The 19295-nt window shown below is 42.3% G+C and overlaps 1 protein-coding gene across 1 annotated transcript in view; it reads right to left on the reverse strand.

The window, feature by feature from the left end:
• nfasca (neurofascin homolog (chicken) a) overlaps positions 1-19295 on the reverse strand; it is a 171470-nt gene that overhangs the window by 140931 nt on the left and 11244 nt on the right. Inside the window, exon 2 of the mRNA XM_072277651.1 lies at positions 18541-18654. The gene's annotated coding sequence lies outside the window, so the exon portion shown is untranslated. The remainder of the gene's footprint in view (positions 1-18540; positions 18655-19295) is intronic.

The following is a 19295-nucleotide window of genomic DNA, read 5'->3' on the forward strand; positions in this document are numbered from 1 at the left end:
ATACTGCCCCTCTCCTCAAATAACAACAGAAAATGAATGCCAAACCTCCCTCGCCTCGCCCGTTTCCACCTAAGCCCGTTGAGCCGAAGCCCTTAAGTCTTCACTCTGCTCCCGGCTCACAGCGCAGCCCGCAAACTACGCTGCCCGCTCTATGAGGATCTGTTCCTTTTAAATCTGCCGCGTTGCACTGCCCGACGTCACACGCCTGCGCAGTCCCGCCTCTCAGAACGCCGTTGGAGAAAAAAAAATAACGAAAATTTCAAAAATGTCTTTCTCGGCACTCCCACTCAGACTCTCAGACTCCTTCTTCGAATCAAAACCGAAGCAGGATGTCTGCCCTTTTAAATCTGCCGCGCTGCACTGCCCGACGTCACACGCCTGCGCAGTCCCGCCTCTCAGAACGCCGTTGGAGAAAAAAATAATGAAAATTTCAAAAATGTCATGGTTAAAGAGGATAGAGAAATCTCTGGCAGTGTGCCAGCAATCTCCTCCATTGCTTCCCTCAGTATCAGGCAGGGTTTTGACCCAAAACATCAATAATTCCTTCTGCACACCCATCCCCACTGCTGCTTCTTGAGCTGCTGAGATCCTCCAGCAGATTATTGCTCTAAATCCCATCTGGTCTTGGGGGCCTGTTCACCATCAATGTCTTTCAAAAACACCCAACACCTCCCCCTTCTTAATATCGACATATCTCATAATATCCACATCCCTCTCCCTAATCTCACCATTATCGAAGCCTTCCTTTGTTATGGACACTGATCCTAAGTACCCATTAAGGACTTCAGCTACCTCTTCTGGCTTCATGTTTAAATCCCCTCCTTTTTCCTTTCTCATCACCAGTCGGAAGATATTAAGGCTCAGTGATCAGATCCATCAATAATAACACTCAGTAAAATTCCATTTGCTTAACAACTTGGACTAAATATGTTTGCCTTAAGTCACACATAACCTGCTCTGTAGTGGAAGGTTTAAGAAACCACCAAATTTGCAAGTCCAGATACATTTTCCGTCACAAAAGTTATTGGTATGTTTCTTGGTTCCTACCATAAATATTGCAACTTTATGCTCTTTCCAAAGGCAGCAGATTGAAACATTCCTCTAATTTCTTCACTAGTCAGTGAACAGCATATTTTCACTTTCTGTGGAACTACTGGATTTGTCAGCATATGACAGATCCTCGACCCAATGTCAAAGTCACACTCTTACCCTTTCTAATACTGGTATTCACTGCATATGCGTTTTGAAAGGTTCTTCTACAACGTGAGCAGTTACAGCTCCAAAGAACATTTCCATGCTTGTTAAAGATTCACAGGCTCATCTGTGGAGTATAATAGTGTAGATAGTAGAGCTGCCGCCACACAGTTCCAGAGACCACAGTTCAAACCTCACCTCAGGTGCTGTCTGTGTTTGCAGATTCTCCCAATGGGTTTTCTCAGGGGCCCCAGCTTCGTACCACACCCCAAAGGTGAGTTAATTGCCACTAAGTTGCCCCAAGAGTGTAGATGAGTGGTAAAAACAGGGGATAGGCAAGAAGAATGTGATCGGAGTTGGTCTGTAAACCCCTTCTGTTGCTGTGATTACTATAATGGATATAGCAAACTCTGGAGGCATCAGGAGATTCAGAGTGTTAACACATTCTTTAATGCATCCTAACTATCTCTGGCATCTGCCTATCTCACATGCATGATGACGTCACCACATCGCATGCACGTGTCACAGTTTCCAAAAAGAGGAAGAGGAAGAAAGAAGCGCGGTGGGAGATAAAGAGAGAGAGAGAGGCAGAAAGAGAGAAAGAAAAACAGAGAGAAAAAGAAAGAAAGAGACAGACAGAGATAGAGAGAAAAGGAGAGACAGAGAGAGAATTAGAATGAAAATGATTGAGGGTGACCTGTCCTAATCAGGAAACATTGCAGAAATTGGATTCAACATTCAAAACCAAGCAGCCAAAATAAGAAGGAAAACACAACATCATGTTAATCCTTTCCGTGCCACAATCAATGAAAGTAACAAAATCATCAAATCCCTGGATTGAGACAGATAATATTCTAAAATATTTCTGTAATGTTGCCCTTTCTCTCAAGGAGGCAGAAACACAAAACTGTGCAGCAGCTGTAGGAAGCTCTGCTTGGATCCAATCTGTATTCATTCTGGGCAGATTCAGTGCCCTTGCAGAAAGTGTTAAGCAGATTCAAGGGAATGATGCTCAAGCTGAAAGGGTTAAGAATGAGGGGTATTCCATTCCCTCGAGAATAGAATGCTAATGGTGATCTAATTTAGGCAATTCAAAATTAATTTGCTATGGGGATGCTTGCTGGCAGAGTTCAAAATTAGGAAGGATGAGATTAAAGTGGGAGTTAAGCATGATGTCAGGAAATGTACACGAAGGGGAGGGAATAACAGCAACATTGATTTTGGAGATAGTCCAAAGGAGATTTACAAGAATGAACATGGGAATTAAAGGATTAATATATGAGGATTGTTTTCACTGCTCTAGGCCTATACTCGCTAATGTTTAGAAGAATGACAGAGATCTCATTGAAACCAATTGAATATTGAAAGGCCCAGACGCAGTGAACGTTGAGAGGATGTTTCCACTAGTGGGGGAGTCTATGACCACAGGGCACAGCCACAGGATGCGAGGACATCTATTTAGAACAGATACAGTGCCTATAAAAAAAAGTATTCACCCCCCGCCCCGGAGGTTTTCATGCCTTATTGTTTTACAAGATTGAATCACAGTGGATTTCTTTGACACTGATCAACAGAAAAAGATTACTTCATGTCAAAGTGAAAACCGATCTCTACAAAGTGATCTAAGTTAACTTACAAATATAAAATGCAAAATAATTGATTGCTTAACTATTCACACCCTTTCATATAACATACCACATCATCACTGGTGCAGCTAATTGGTCTTAGAAGTCACATAATTAGTTAAGTGGAGATCATTTTTGGAGACCTGTGTGCAGTCAAGATGTTTCAATTGATTGTAGTAAAAATACACCTGTATCTGGTAGGTCCTGCTGCTGGTGAGTCAGTATCCTGACAAAAACTAAATCATGAAGACAAAAGAACACTCCATGCAACTCCGCGAAAAGGTTATTGAAAAGCACAAGTCAGGAGATGGGTACAAAAAAAGTCTTAAGTCACTGAATATCCCTTGGAGCACAGTTAAGTCAATCATCAAGAAATGGAAAGAATATGGCACAGCTGTAAATCTGTCCAGAGCAGGCTGCTCTCAAAAACTGAGTGACCGTGCAAGAAGGGGACTAGTGAGGGAGGCCACCAAGAGACCTATAACAACTCTCGAGGTGTTACAAGCTTCAGTGGCTGAAATGGGGGAGACTGCACATACAACTGTTGACCGGGTGCTTCACCAGTCACAGCTTTTTGGGAGAGTGGCAAAGACAAAGCCAGTGTTGAAAAAAAAAACTCACCTGAAGTCTCAGCTAGAGTTTGCCAGAAGGCATGTGGGAGACTCTGAAGTCAGCTGAAAGAAGGTTCTATGGTCTGATGAAACCAACATTGACGTTTTTGGCCATCAGATTAAATGCTAGGTTTGGCGTAACACTGCACATCATCAAAAACATACCATCTCTACCATGAAACATGGTGGTGGCTGCATCATTCTGTGGAGATGCTTCACTGCAGCAGGCCTTGGAAAGCTTGTGAGTGCAGCAAAATACTGGGAAGTCCAGTCTGTAAGAGAACTACGACTTGATTTGTTTTCCAGCAAGACAATGACCGCAAGCAGAAAGCCAAAGCTACACAGGTATGGTTTAAAAACAACAAAATTAATGTCTTGTAGAGGGCAAATCAGAGTCCAGACCTTAATCCAATTCAGAATTTGCAGTTGGACTTGAAAACGGCTGTTCACTTATGATCCCCATGCAATCTGGCAGAGCTTGAGCAGTTTGGTAAAGAAGAATGGGGACAAATTGCAGTGTCCAGATGTGCAAAGCGTATAAGAGACCAATCCACACAGACTGAAGGCTGTAATTGCTGCCAAAGGTGCATCTACTAAATACTGATTTGAAATGGGTGAATGTTTATGCAATCAATTATTTTATGTTTTATATATGTAATTAATTTAGATCACTTTGTAGAGATCTGTTTTCACCTTGACACGAAAGAGTCTTTTTCTGTTGATCATTGTCCAAAAAAAGCCAAATTAAATCCACCGTTATTCAATGTTGTAAAACAATAAAACATGAAAACTTCCACTGGGGGGTGTGAATACTTTTTATAGGCACTGTATTATCCCTCTCAACACCCACCCCCAACATCTCTCTCCCAATCCCATGAATAATACCCTTCACTCCACCTATGTTCTAATGACTGTATGATCCTATTAAAACTCTCACATGGCTTTCATATCTTTCCACAGCCCCATCCCTTCCAGTAATTGTTACCTTTTTGTATCTCTGAAACCTACTTAAGCAATAACCTGCTCAGATCTTTGAGCTCCTTCAATACTGGCTTATAAGTTATTTTAAGTCAGGGTGGTATATAGTGCCATACAGAGAATGTACTTTGATAATAAATTTACTTTGAACTTTAATTGCTTCATCACAGCTATTGAATCACCACTCAGAATTTCTTCCCCCAAACTCCTGCGCCTTCACCAGTCGTGTTCCCCTTTATCGGACTCCTTAGAGCTGCACTGCAAATGTGCTCTTTGCTGAAGTTTCTTTGGCAACACTCTAATGAGGGACATTTGCCAACATGTTGTGCGAGTGCAAGACACCACTGAGGCATACTCTCATGTGTAATGCTTGATGCACGGTGTTCTGTCTGCCTGCCAGCTGTGTTTCTGGGACTGCTCCACAGCCGTCCAGGGGAACGGGAGTATGTGCCAAAACTGGGTGCCCCCATACCATCTTGCCAAAACATTGCCTGTCCTGGGGTTGGAGCCTGTCTGTGTCTGTGTGGTGGAAAGGAGCTTGTTTTGCTGTTGTTGCTGATTGTGTTGTTCTGTTAAACATTGTGGGCATGTTATGTTGGTACAGGAATGTGTGGCGACACTTGTGGGCTGCCCCCAGCACATCCTTGGGTGTGTTGGTTGTTAATGCAAATGATGCATTTCACTGTTCATTTCAACCCTCCTGTGATAAATAATTCTGAATTAATGGGGCACTTGGCCACTATCTCACCACACATTGTATGTTTGGCACCTTCCTCCCTTTTCCCTTCATTTATGCCACTGTTTATTTCCCTGGCCCTATGCCCATCCCCTCTCCAGCTGCATATATCTCTAATTTATTTATCTACCCTTTATTAACTCAAAGGAAACATTGCCATAGAAAAGAAGCATCCATTGTCAAAGATTCTACCCACCCAGGCCATGCTCTTTTCTCACTGCTGCCATCAGGTAGAAGGTACAAAAGCCTCAGGACTCGCACCACCAGATTCAAGAACAGTCACTATCCCTCAATCGTCAGGTGCTTGAACAAAAGGGGATAGCTACACTCACTTAAGGACTCTTTTATCTTGTTTATTAATGCTTGTTATTTATTGCTATGTATTTATTATCTGCATTTGCACAAGTCAATTTACAGTTTACAATTTCCTATGCTTATAGTTATCCTGTTTACAGTTACTGTCCTATGGATTTGCCAACTATGACTGCAGAAAAAAGAATGCCAGGGTTTTATGTGGTGACATGTATGTACACTGATAATAAATTTTACTTGGAGTTAAAGTTCATAGCTTCACCTTCTCAGTAGGCTTAAGCCCGTATGGGGGCGTCACAGTTATGTAGCGGTTATCGTAACGCTTTACAGCATCAGCAGACCTGGTTCAATCCCATCGCTGTCTGTTAAGGACTTTGTATGTTCTCCTCATGACCATGTAGGTTTCCTCTGGCTGCTCTGAATTTTCCTCCCACATTCCAAAGATATACAGGGTAGTAGATTAATTGGTCAAGTGGGTGTAACTGCGCGGTGCGGGCTCACTGAGTCAGAAGGGCTGGCTACCATGCTATATCTTGAAGTAAAATTTTTTTTAAATGCAGTGACGGCTTCTGGACTGAATTCATGCAGACACCAAGAGAATCAGAGGGAGCTTCTGCCTGGGGCCACTGGCCACACTGTCTGCAGAAATTATCCCTTGGAAATCAGAGCTGACAGTGGAAAACTTTTAAGTTGGTTTCAGGCAGAGTTTGGGATGGAAAACAATACCCAGCTCTTTGCCTTCCAGACAGAATGGCGGGAGAGGGGTTCACTTGCTGACATGGCAGGAACAGGAAGTCAAAGGTCTTTGATCAGTTTTTTGCTCTTGCTGATTTAAAGCTGTCCATCTGTCTCGCGGGGCCATTGTTACCTTGGAACTATTCAGCCTCCCACAGGCAGCCATATGGCTCCAACTGTCAATCAAAAATACCCCAGTAACCAACTCCATCAAGCCTGTAGCCCACTGCAAGCAGAATATGACAATGAATTAGACACGGTCCACGGAGTTCTCTCATTCAGCACACCAATGTTCAGTTAATGTTCCATTGCAAGGCACTGTCAAACTTTGTTTCATGGAAGTGTACAAAGCAATGCCATTACAAGAAGGGATCCAGTGCATAGCTAACTCTAAGTATTTAGAGATTTAAAGACCTGATTCTGGACAAGGCAAAGGTAGAATGAAATGAAAAGAGAGGAAAGAGTTTAAAATATTGAAGAACTTGTTAACGATGGTAGTGGGTCATGAGTATGAACATAGGGTCACTGGTCTTGCCAAAATTAGAGCTTTTTCCATAGATACATGGGATGGAGTCCCAGGTATAAAACTCCTGGATAGAAATCTGGTTCAGAAAATCATGGGAGTTCAGAGAGCAGCAGTCTCTCACTGACAGCTGGATTGGAAGAGTACAATTTAAACATTATTACACCACAAACACAAGAGATGCTGCAGATGCTGGAAATCTGGAGCAACACACACAAAATGCTGGAGGAACTCAGCAGGTCAGGCAGCACCTGTGGTGAGGAATAAACAGTCGACATTTCGAGCCAAGACCCTTCATTAGGGCCCTTTATTAGGTTCTCTGTAAATTATGTGGTACTAAACCATGTGATTTACAGGAAACCTACTGAAACGGAGCATTTGGACCAAATGGTTTGCATCAATATTTTTGATCCATCTAAGCCTGGCATTAGCCCTCTTTACTATCAGCAAGGGAGGTGAGGCTGAGTACAGGGCTACCGTAGGAAACCTTGTCACATGGTGTGAGCAGAATTATCTGCAGCTTAATGTGAAAAAGACTAAGGAGCTGGTGGTAGACCTGAGGAGAGCTAAGGTACCGGTGACCCCTGTTTCCATCCAGGGGGTCAGTGTGGACATGGTGGAGGATTACAAATACCTGGGGATACGAATTGACAATAAACTGGACTGGTCAAATAACAGAGGCTGTCTACAAGAAGGTGCAGAGCCGTCCCTATTTCCTGAGGAGACTGAGGTCCTTTAACATCTGCCGGATGATGCTGAGGATGTTCTACGAGTCTGTGGTGGCCAGTGCTATCATGTTTGCTGTTGTGTGATGGGGCAGCAGGCTGAGGGTAACACCAACAGAATTAACAAACTCATCTGTAAGGCCAGTGATGTTGTGGGGATGGAACTGGACTCTCTCACGGTGGTGTCTGAAAAGAGGATGCTGTTTAAGTTGCATGCCATCTTGGTTAATGTTTCCCATCCACTACATAATGTACTGGGTGGACACAGGAGTACATTCAGCCAGAGACTCATTCCACCGAGATGCCCAGCACAGAGTGTCACAGGAAGTCATTTGTGCCTGTGGCCATCAAACTTTACAACTCCTCCCTTGGAGGGTCAGACATCCTGAGCCAATAGGCCAGTCCTGGACTTATTTCATAATTTACTGGCATAATTTACATATTACTATTTAACTATTATGGTTCTATTACTATTTATTATTTATGCTGCAACTGTAATGAAAACCAATTTCCCCCGGGATCAATAAAGTATGACTATGAATAAAATAACCCTTCACTGCTTTTGCCTGGTGCACCTTTGAGCTTTTCCTTAATTGAAAACATGCCTTCAGGTCTGGAGAAAGAAGCTACACCTGAATTCACAACTGGGTTTATCTTGTGTTTGTGGCTTGGATTTGGTCTCCCTCATGAAAAGATCCATCTGTCCATAAAACTCTTCTATAAATCCTTTCATAAACTAAAGAATCTGTACTAACCCATATATCTGTGTATAGAAGACAGCCTCAACTATTCTTCATAGGCACAAAATGAATGACCATATTTTACTGGTGGCATTGCTGTTCAAGATGCTTGTAGAATCAGAATCAGAATCAAGTTTAATATCACTGATATATGTCATGAAATTTGTTGCTTTGTAGCAATAATACATAAAAACAGAATGATAAATTACAATAAGAAATATACATAATTAAATAAGTCTCGCAAATAGAGAGCAAAACTTAGTGAGATAGTGTTCATGAGTTGGTTCATTGTCCGTTTAGAAATCTCATGGTCGGTGAGCTTGCATCTGCAGCTGATCCATGTCCTTGCTTAAGTAGGAGTTAATTCTGTCCATGGCCAACCTCTCAAAGCATTTCATCACTGAAGATGTGAGTGCAACTGGGCTACAGTCATTGGGGCCGCTCACCCCGCTCTTCTCAGGCACTGGTATGATAGACGCCCTTTTAAAGCTGGTGGGAATCTCTTACTGCATCTGTGAGAGATTGAAGATGTTCTTGAACAAGCCCACCAGATGGCTGGCACAGGTTTTCAGTGCTCTACCACTGATGTCCAAGGACAAAATTTGATGAGGGGTCTAAGAGTTTTCAGAACGCTGACCTCAATAGCACCTTTTATTTCGGTAACCTGATGACTAAGACTTCTTTACTGTTTCAGGAGATGCTGGGGAAGTCTGCAATAGTTAGCACATCAGCTGGGCACAGAACACTATCACATATTGCAAATTCAATAAGTATAGCTTGGTCAAGCAGAAAGCAAAGATCAGAAGAGTGGGGCTGCTGTTGCAGTATTTTTCCCTGTTAATTGTGTTGACAAAGCAGTGAGCAGCTTCAGATGATAGATGGTGATTATGAAACAAAGGGCAAATTACAGATGGGTAAACATAACTGCTTCCCCGATAGACCCCAAGAAAAAGGAAGTTGCATCAAAAATATACTTAATGATTGCTTGGGGGTCACCTCTGAACCATTGACTTTCCAATACATGACTCACTATTTCAACAATGTTCTACATTCTACATGAAACTCCATCTACTAAATTTTCCCCATTTGCTTTACCTTCCCATGCCCGTTTGCAACTTACTCTGCTCACAAACTTGCTTTTTCACTTATCTCTGTACCATCAGCAAAACTGGCTCCAGTACATGTGATCCCTTCATCTGCGTCATTAGGCTCCAGCATCAGTTCCCATGGCAACATACACATTACAGCTTACCAATGAAAAAAGCACCCATTTATCCTGACTGTTATCCATACGAATTTATTACCCCTAACCACATGAACTGTTGCATTGGGTAGTTACTTTTTTGGCATTTTATCAGATGTTTCGGGGAATTACTAAGTTCAGCTTTAACCACCCTGTTTTGTTATATCCCCAATAACTAGTTTGTCAAGTACATCACCACTTCATAAAAACATATTAACTCTGGCAACACACACAAAAAATGCTGGTGAAGGCAGCAGGCCAGGCAGCATCTGTAGGAAGAGGTACAGTCGACGTTTCCGGCTGAGACCCTTCGTCAGGACCTCATGTTTCCATATTAACTCTGCTTGGTTTTGATTATGATTTTCTAAGCTTCGCGTCAACTCCGCTGTGGATGGTCTCAACCCTGGCTGTGAAAGGAAGATGGTTGGGCATGGACTAGCAGCCCCATCCCATAAAAGCCCAGTGCTGCAGAAATGTCAACAGAAGCTCCAAAGACCTCATCCCTGGGAGAGGACGGGTAAAGCAACAGGATGGGCTGCAAATGGAAAAACTTTAAAGACTGGCCCAGGACAGAGCACTCTGGATGAGCTGCTGTTGGCGGCCTATGCCCCACTAGGGGTGATGGGCTTAAGGAGTAGTTTTGTGTTACCTATTTCATAACAATGGATTTCAGCGTTTTCCCAATGACAGAGGTCAGGCCAACTGGCCTTCAATTTCTTGATTTCTGTCTTTCTGATTTCTTGAATACAAGTTTCCTAATAAACAAGATCTTTCCAGAATCTAGGGGATTTTGGAGGATCCAAACTAATGCATCTCACGCTACAGCCATTTCTTTTAATAACCAAACATACAGATCAAGGGAAATTATCAGCCTTTAATCTCATTACTTTTCCTTGGTTACATTCAGTACTTTACAACTCCATCCCCACTCCTTTTAGTTCTATTATTAGGAACCAGCTAATGTTTTCTATTGTGAAGTCAGACACAAAAGATTTGCGCAAAGTCCCTGCAATTCCTTTATTTCCCATTAATAACTTCCTAGTCTCATCCTCCAAGCAAATAACATTTACTTAAATAAAAATAGAAAATGCTGGAAAAGCTCAGCAGGCAGGCAGCATCTGTGGAAGGCGAAACAATTAAGCTTTCCTGTCCAGGACACTTCAACAAAACTGAATCACAGCTCTGATGAAGGGACCAGAACTGAAATGTTAAATCCTTCTGTCTTGACAGATCAAGGATCAACTTTATTCATCATAGGCATTTATGTGTATTATGAATTTGCTGAGGCATGTTGGTGCAATAAACACATTCAACAATTATAAGAATAAAGAGTTATAAAAAAAATTAAATTAGAGGTTAAAGTATGAATATGGAATGAAGTTTGCATAAGTACCAGCATTTACAGTATAAACAGCATTATAAAAAGTGGTTTAAAATGTTTACAGTGCAGTGCAGTGACAGGCTAACTAGAATGGTTTCTCAGATTAACTGCCTGGGGGAAGAAACTTTTAAGATGGCATGAAGTTTTTATTTTAATAGTCCTATAGCGCTTTTGCTGACGGGAGCTTTTGGGAAAAAAACTGTTTTGCTGGGTGGATAGTGTCCACAATTATTTTTTCTGCAAGTTCCTTTCCCCTAGACACATATAAGTGGGTGTCGCGGTATCATTACGGTTAGCACGATGCTATTGCAGCTTATGAGTGTTGGAGTTCAATTCTAGCACCGTCTGTAAGGACTTTGTAAGCTCTCCCCGTGACGCTGTGGGTCTCCTTCAGGTGCTCCAGTTTTTCCTCTCACAGCCCAAAGATGTACCACTTAGTAGGTTATTGTAAATTGTCTTGTGATTAGGTTAGGGTTAAATAGATGCGTGCTGAGGGGTGTGACTTATTGGGCCAGGAGGATCTGTTCCACACTGTATCATTAAATTTAAAAAAAATTAAGTCCTGCAGTGACGGTAGACTACAGCCAATGACCTCTTCGGCTGACCTGACGATTCGCTGTAGTTTTCATATATATTGTGAGAGGATGCTACTTGGTCCTCCAAACTTTTCCAGCATTTTCGATTTTATTTCAGTTTTCCAGTGTCTGCAATTATTCATTGATCTTCCAACCACTGTTTACCTTTGCCCTCCTTTTCCTTTAATAAGTTTGCAGAATCTATCATTGTCTGTTTTTCTGTTTGCTCTCATCATTTCCCTGATGGATCGAGTGGCTATTCCATTGTCCTTTAATATTATTCGACTTTTTGAACATTGTAACTACGCGTCAAGCTACCTCAATGCAGAATGGCATTTATCTTGCTGCAAAACAGTTTTTTTTAAAAAGAAGTACTGTACATTGTTATTGCGGACAAGAAGAAATGATTAATGAGATGAGAAATAGTTTCCAAAGCTTGCTTTGTAGAAAATTAATTTGAAGCCAAAATGCTAAAAAAAAACTAAGCAAACCTGACACCATCTGGTAAGCAGAGCTGTGGCAAGCCTCAGTTAACAGAAGATACTTAAGGGAGATATTAATGTGAATTGGCATCAGTCTATTTCATAAATCCTTTGGAACTTAACACATGATGTGGATCTGAATTTGGATGTCACTTTTATATGCTCTTACTCCTTAATATTGACCTAGAAACTAGATTGTGTAACACTCATTATTTTTGCGCTATGTAACTTTCCTGGACTGAGACCACGCTTGACCATTTCCATGGCTCTCTAGGAATTTGAACAGGCACCTTCCAAGATTCAGTATCAATTTGTACTTTTACACTGATGCCCAGCACAGTTTTGAAGAACACTTTTTGTCTGGGCAGTTGGGGGCTGTCCAGACTCAGTATCGATTTTTCCAACTTTAGGTAACGCACCCTTTCTTTCCGACTGTTTCAGAAGTGGCCACTTCTGTCATCATTTTAGCTCAATTTGCTTTTTTTCCTCTCTTTTAGTATAGTCTGGCCTACTGGGTTGGTCCCATAGCCTTGCTAACAATAAAGCAGCATAATGTGCTCTAACTGCCATATTAATGAATTTGATCTCACCTGATGAAAAACATTCTATTTTTCCCTCAGCATAATCAAAGACCCCAGAAATTCTCTCTTCTTCCTTTTCTGTCGGGATGAAGATGCAAATAGTTTGAAAGCACGCAACACCACGCTTCTATCCCACAGTTATAATACCATTGAATACACATCTTGTACATTAAAGATGAACACTTTTGTTCACAAATCACCCTCATCACTTCAGTGTCTAGCTGCACTGTACTAGTTTTCATTGAGATACAAGGAAGATTTGGTCCTTCCAGCTCTTCGAGCCACCCTGCCCAGCTGTCCTTCAACGTAATGCAAGCTTAATCATCGGACAATTTACAATGACCAATTAACCTACCAACCTTTTGGACTCTGGGAGGAAAAACACTTTCTCTGCAACATTTTGTTATTGGTTTTGCCTTGTAATTGCCTCGATGTATTTATGTTTTGAAATTATCTCCATAGTTGGCTTGTAAAATCACAGTTTTCATTGTTTCTCTGAACATATGACAATAATAACCCAACACCAATTTCTTTGTTCTGCCGATCCCTCCCCCTCCTTCTTTGCTAACTTGCTCTCTCCATTCCCAGCTTTGATGAAGAATCTCCTACCTCGAATATTGGCTGTTTCTCTTTCCACAGATGCTGCCTGACCTGCTGAGTACTCCATGTACTTATATGTTTCATGTATTGGACTCAGCCTAATAAATCACGAGCACATTGCTCCCCACCATCAATAGTATAAAAAGGAGGAACTGCCTCAAGATGTCAAAATCCATCATCAAAGATCCCCATCATCCAGGCTGTGTCATCCACAGCTACCATCCGGAAGGACCTTCAGCTGCTTGGAGTCCCATATTATGCTGTTCAACCACTCAGTTCTTGAACAAACCGGCACAGTTTAGCAAGACTGCCACTTTGCACTACAATAGACCTCACTCTAATTGTGCTATTTCTTGTATATCCTGTGTAAAATTTAGGTTTAATGTATTTTTTGTTTATTCTTATGAATGCTGCTGATGTCAAGTGCAAGTGATACTGGTGCAAGTAAGTTTTGTGCATATGGCAGTACACTTGGCTTTGACTTTGGACAACAAGCGCTTAACAGTGCAGCACTGAAATGGGATGCCTGTGAAGTTATGTTCCAAGCTTACTTGGGATTTTATGCCCCCCCCCCACCCATCCCAGCATGGTATTAATGCCTCTCTCCCCGGACCCATCTAAGCTCAAGCCATGAACCCCATTCTCATTCCAACCTTAGAGTGCAAGCGCCCAGTAACAGCTCTCCATACACTCCACCTACTTGACATCCACCCCACCACTGCAGTTAGCCAATGACGAGTCCAGACCCACGACTTCAGCTGCCAGTCAGCCCTCTCTCCTGCCCAGAGATAGCACTGCACCTCAGCCATACATTTTGACAACAAATAAACTTTTAGTTGTGTCAGAGGCCACGTTTTTCAGAAGCAGCTGAAACTTGCAACAACGTGCTGATGCATGAGGATCTCACCGGTCACCCATTGAAGTGCACTGGAATTTCAAGGCTGGCTACTTCTTTTCTGAGCTGTCTCTATCTTCCATTTAATTCTCTTGATCATTGCCTTTTTTTTCTTCAGCATCTGTACTTCTGCTAAGGCATAAACACCTATCAGCTATGTTAGTGTGATCACTAGAGTCAAGTTTGATGTTCTTCTAAAGGTCATCTATCACTGAGGTGACTGTAGAGGCCGATCCAGGATCCACATATTATGGTGCAGCGTTGGCAAGAGTTAGTGGACTATCAGCTGGTGGTGTAGTGGCATCCACACCAGACTTTGAGGCGAATGGTCCTGGGTTCAAATCCGACCTGCTTCTTACATGTTTTCCATCATTGCTAGATTGAGCATCGAGCTGGCAACTCAGCCTCGTTAAAAAAAGCAGACAAATGCTAAGGAGGTGGCAACAGGTTGCTACCCAATGCACACACAAGGTGTGGAGAGAAACAACAACAACGACTCTAGGCATTTATATAGCATCTTACAATTTTCTACAGATGTACAGTAGAGAGTATTCTGACAGATTGCATCACATGGATTCTGGATTACACAGGATCCCTGGACTCATCCAGCTCCACCATGGCCACAACCCTCTCCACCATCAAGGTCACTCATCCATCACTAAGGATCCTCACGTTTGAGACATAACCAATTCTCATTACTACCATCCGGGGGAAATACAAGACCCTGAAGACCTATACTCAATGATTTAAACTTCTCCCCTCTCAGATTTATGAATGGTATATGAACCCATAAACACGACTTCATTATTAGTTTTCTGAATTCTTTGTTTTTGTAATTCATAGATTTTTGTACCTTTGTACCGTACTGTTGCTGTAAAACAAGTCACATAATATGTTAGTGATAATAAATCTGATTATATTTTAACGTAGAAAAACTGACCCAAGTGTCTGCATAAGAACTCAAGACAGTAACTGATGCTAAGCCAATCTTAGGATTGTTAACAAACCTTGGTCAAAGTGCTAAGATTTGAGAGAGGTCCTACAGGAGTGGCAGAGAAAGGCAATGAGTTTAGGGGGGAAATTCCAGAGCTTCACATAGTTGGGATGTTTGAAAGTTTGTCCCTAATGGCAAAGTGAAGAAAACAGGGCATTATCAGAAAGCCAGGTACAGTGGAGCACAGTTTTCAGGGAGGTTTCAGAGGCATGGATTAAAGTGTTACTGGTGACCACTGCCAAGAACACCAAATAGTTTCTCTTGTGAAAGCCCTAGATCTGAATTTAATGCTGAAATGCTGCTGTTCCAAAGAACAACGCTGTTACAGCTTGAGGCATCGGAGTTTGGAGTTCAACTCTGACGTCATCTGTGAGGAGTCTGTACATCCTCCCCATGGAAAGCACGGTTCCGTTCCGGTGCTCCAATTTCCTGCCACAGTCCAGAGACATACCAATTAGTAGGTTACTTCGCCGTTGTAAATTGTCCTGTGATTAGGCTAGGGTTAAATGCTGGGTGGCGCAGCTCGAAGGGCTGGAAATGCATAATCTGCACTGCATCTCAATAAACACATACTAATTCTAATTCATCTGATGTAGTCCCATGGCTTTGAAGATGACGTGCTCAGACCCTAGTTCCATGGTGGCTGATGAGACCAATGTAAGAATCACAGACTCTGAAGAATTTTGCAAGGAGACTCGGTAACAACTCTCCAGGGAACTGAGGCGCCTGCTGTAGGTGAACCACAACTTTGATGAATTCAAGAATACAGGAATCGCTGCTCTGTGGCAGACCAATCCAGGCACTTGATAGGACAGTGCTGGGTTGTTTGGAGTTGTACTTGTTCTGTTGTTCTCTTGGGGGCTTCGTTGCTAGGAACGTTGGTCTGGAAACAGACACTGATGTTGATTTGATGATCCTATTGTAATTGGAGGATGCCAGTTCTCTCTCAATTTGTTCCTCAGCTTTCTGCAACATTATTCATAGACTGCATGCGTTGCCAATTTGGTTCTTACCAATGTGTAGGACTGTGCATTTTTCTTTAGCAAATTGCATTTCCCATTGTTCTGCCCACTTTCATATTTGGTCCAATTCATTCTATAAATTCAGAGCAGCTGCCTCTTATCCGACTGACTCGCCTGCCTTTGCAGAGCTACACAGTTTGAGTTTGACTTGGACTTGGACTACTGGCCCCAATTCATAAATGTCAATTGGAAGCAGTTCCAGCACATTCCGGTACATCCACTGACTTTGCTTCAGCATCTAAGCATTTGATTTTCTCTATTTACTATTATCCTGCAACATTTGTGAAAAGGAAGGAATAAAAGACAAGTTGGAACCTCAAATTTTAAAATCTGATCACAGATTCTCTGTTGAGCAGAACCCAAACTCTTTGTTATTAAAGTCAATCTGAAAAACAAAATGTTTACTTATTTTAAAAATAAAAGTGCACGGGAAGCAATGGTTTAAATGCCACATGTCAGCTGGCTGAAACCAATTTCAAAAAATGTGTCAAATCTTTATGCCAATATTCCCTACACTTTAAATTGTTTACTTGCAAATTGTTCTTGGTAACACACACAAAATACTGGAGGAACTCAACAGTTTAGACATCTATGGAAATGAATAAAGAGTCAGTATTTTAGGCTGAGAACCTTCTTCAGGAGACCTCCAGCTTTTGGGTTTGTACTCTGGATTTCCAGCATCCTAAGATAGATAGACATCACACTACTCTAAAGGTTCATCTCAGGGGTTCCCAACCTTTTTTATGCAGTGAACCCTTACCATTAACCAAGGGGTCCGTGGACCCAGGTTGGGAACTCCTGATCTACAGCAATAATGGTGTGCCTGTCCTGACTGCCTAACTCAAACTGGAGGAGCAACACCTCATATTCCGTCTGGGTAGTCTCCAACCTGTCGACATGAACATCAATTTCTCTAACTTCAAAAAATTTCTCGCTCCTCCAGTTCTCTCGTTTTCCATTACAGCTCCCCTCTTACCTCTTCTCCTCACCTGTACATCATCTCCCTGAGGTGGCCTTCCTCCTTCCCTTTCTCCCATGGCCCACTTTTCTCTCCTACCAGATTCTGTCTTATTCAGCCCTTTACCTTTTCCACCTACCACCTCCCACCTCCCAAGCTTCTCACTTCATCCACCCCTCCCCATCCTCTCTCCCTCACCTGGCTTCACCTATCACCTGCAATCCTTTCCTTCCCCCACCTTCTTATTCTGGTCTTCCACTTCTTTTGCAGTCCTGATGAAGGGTCTCAGCCTAAATTGTCGACTGTATAGTCCTCTCCACAGATGCTGCCTGACCTGCTGTGTTCCTCCAGCGTTTTGTGTAAGTTACTCTTATCCCTACTAATACACTTCAGCTCATTAGAATCTGATAATTAATTGGTGGTTGGTTTATTATTGTCACATATACTGAGGTACAGTGAAAATCTTTGTTGTGCATGCCCTCCATACAGATTATTTCATCGTCAGTTAATTGAGGCAGTATAAAGGAAATGCAATAAGAGAATGCAGAATAGTGTTACATTGACAGACTTTGTGATAGTGCACCCTCTTATGTACATTTCTCAATTAGTTTTAAAGACTTACAGATTAGGATCAGCACAATAATGTAGCAGATAGTGTAATGCTATTACAGCACCAGCAACCTGGGTTCATTTCTGCCGCTGCCTGTAAGGAGTCTGTATGTTCTCCCCATGACAGCATGGGTTTCCTCCAGGTGCTCTGATTTCCTCTCAGTGTTTGTTATTTATACATTTATTATAAATGCTATTGTATTTCTTTATTTTCCTGCAAAAAAATGAATCTCAAGATAGCAAACAGTGACAGTGATAATACATTTACTTTGACTATGATTTTGTCTACTGATCTGCCTGCATGGAAGCAATCACAGGATTAGCCAAAAGTACCTTTAAAAAAATAGTTCAGATAGTTTGCAACCAGAAAGGTACATTGAGCAGGGCAGGCACTATTCCTACAGAGGCCTCACCCAAGTTAATGCACATGCCAGTATTTGGCTGGGCACCATTCCAGAATGATTTCAACCCTTTAGAGTACACTTCCCATCACACATGTGTTGGGCACGTGGCCAAGTGGTTAAGGCATTCGTCTAGTTATCTCATGGTTGCTAGTTCAAGCCTCAGCTGTGGCAGCGTGTTTGTGCCCTTGAGCAAGGCACTTAATCACACATTGCTCTAGTCTGTGCGAGGAGTGGCGCCCCACACAGACTAGAGCATGTAAGGCATGAAAATGCCCAACGCAGGCCTCTCATGGTCTGAGTCGATGTTCCCTCCCCCTCCCATCACACATTAGATTAGAGGCATCGCAGTAACATAGCACGACGGCACTAGTGACCCTGGTTCAACTCCACCCGATATCTGTAAGGAATTTGTATGTTCTCCTCATGACCGCCATGGGTTTCTTCTGAGTGCTCTGGTTTCCTCCCACATTCCAAAGACAAAAAGTTTAGTGGATTAAATGGGTGTAATTGGTTGATGTGGGTTCATTGGGTCGGAAGGATCTGTTACCATGCCGTATCTCTCAATAAATAAAGACCAATTTATTCTAATGAGAATGCATTATGATATTTCCACTTACCAGAACCAGAGGAAGAAAAAATATGTGAAGCCAAGATCTTCTGTTAATTATGAACCGTGTCTTATTCCCAGGCAATTATCTCCGACTGTGTTCCAACTCCCAGTTTTGAATATACTGTGGGATGAAAAAGAAAAACAAATTAAACAATCTCGTCTCTCATGTCACAGGGTTGAGCAGGTTGACTGTGTGGTTAAGAAGGTATACGGTGTATTGACCTTCATTAACCGTGGGATTGAGGTTAAGAGCCGAGAGGTAATGTTGCAGCTATATAGGACCCTAGTCAGACCCCACTTGGAGTACTGTGCTCAGTTCTGGTCACCTCACTACAGGAAGGATGTGAAAACTATAGAAAGGGTGCAGAGGAGATTTACAAGGATGTTGTCTGGATTGGGGAGCAGGCCTTATGAGAGTAGATTGAGTGAACTTATTCTTTTCTCTTTGGAGCGACGGAGGATGAGAGGTGACCTGATAGAGGTGTACAGTATAAGATGATGAGAGGCATTGATCATGTGGATAGTCAGAGGCTTTTACCCAGGGCTGAAATGGTTAACATGAGAGGGCACAGTGTTAAGGTGCTTGGAAGTAGGTACAGAAGAGATGTCAGGGGTAAGTTTTTTTTTTACGCAGAGAATGAAAAGTGCATGGAATAGGCTGCCGGCGATGGTGGTGGAGGCTGATACAATAGGGTCTTTTAAGAGACTCCCGCATAGGTACATGGACCTTAGAAAAATAGAGGGCTATGGGTAACCCTAGGT

This window comes from Mobula birostris, chromosome 14, assembly GCF_030028105.1.
Source record: "Mobula birostris isolate sMobBir1 chromosome 14, sMobBir1.hap1, whole genome shotgun sequence".
Classification (NCBI taxonomy): domain Eukaryota; kingdom Metazoa; phylum Chordata; class Chondrichthyes; order Myliobatiformes; family Myliobatidae; genus Mobula; species Mobula birostris.